Below are 1310 nucleotides of genomic sequence, written 5' to 3'. Positions count from 1 at the left end.
AGCGCCAAAATTTCTCGGGCTCGATCATCGGAAAATCCCTTCTACCTGAAATCAACCCGAGAGCTTTCCGGCAGATTAGCTGACCGGTTTCTGGCAGCTGCGTTGAAATTAGATTTCAACATTTGAGAGAGCAGCTGAAGATTGAAAAAGCTTGCGAAGAAGCAGCGAAAAAACCAGAAGCCAGCTATGGCAAGGCGAATCAGATTGAAGAATTTTTTTTGGGAGATTAAGGCTTTCCATGCGTTAAAACTAGTGCATTAGTAACTCCACTAACGCTGAGCAGTCATAGGAGAAGGCATGTTAATCGAACTTTCCTTTATCCTTTTTAAATTGGCGCGGATTAATTGTGATGGACAGCGCTAAAGCTTGCCGTCAAGGTGGACAGAAGAGTTAGTACGCAACCTTTGCTCATCCCACAGAGTGTTAAGTGAGCAAAATTCGCCCAGTTCCTTCGTAAAAGACCGCATTGGATTGGGGCAACGATTTCATCGAAAAGTCAAGATGTAAGTTTGAAGAATTTCGTAAAATACCGTAGCGGCAATGTTCAGTTCCTTCCGTCGGCTCGAAAGAAAGACCGAACTCTGTTCAGAAGAGCGCTGACGGCATTCCAACCAACAAGCGACGAGCCTTGAGCCGAAAGTTCGTTAAACTAAGGACAATCATTCTCGTCCATGTTTCATTCATCGTGAAAAGGAATCGAAGGCATAAGGTGAAAAGTCAATATTTTTTTAAAAAGGTTTTAAGAGGGATCACGTAATTTGTCCTTCGTATGATTTGAAAAGCCTCGTGATTTAAAAAAAGAAGTTCTCATGTGATATTTTAAAAAGGCTTATGAAATTATTTAAAAGAGGTTTTTTCTAATGTAATTTTTTATATAGGCTCCACGTGATTTGGAAAAGGAGATATAATGTCATGTTTTTTAAATGGTAGGGTGTAAAAGAAGTGTTTTTTTAAGGGGAATTAAAAGAAGTTATATTTTTTTGGGTTAAAAGTTATTAAAAAATGGAAAAAGTTAAGAGATTAAGAAAGTCAAAACGATTATATGAGATGTTTGAAATTTTTTTTAGATCTGGAAGTGTAAAGGTAAAAGGATGCCTTTGCATTGAAACACATAAAATAATATGTTGTTGACATCATTCTTCCCTTGATTTCAGAAGCCAAGACAACCAAGGAGGCTTGGGATACCCTTAAGAGGTGTTTTGGTCGAAGGGGGAGTATTGAAGTTGAATATGAAGGTGGATCTATAGCAGTAGATCTACATCCAGATGAATGGATTGTTGAAACCCACTGTGCAGAGCCACAAGTCGATG

This window comes from Pinus tabuliformis, chromosome X, assembly GCF_031772625.1.
Source record: "Pinus tabuliformis cultivar Carrire ecotype Pingquan chromosome X, CPIR1, whole genome shotgun sequence".
In the NCBI taxonomy this organism is placed as follows: Eukaryota; Viridiplantae; Streptophyta; class Pinopsida; order Pinales; family Pinaceae; genus Pinus; species Pinus tabuliformis.
Note: the sequence above shows the minus strand (reverse complement) of the source record.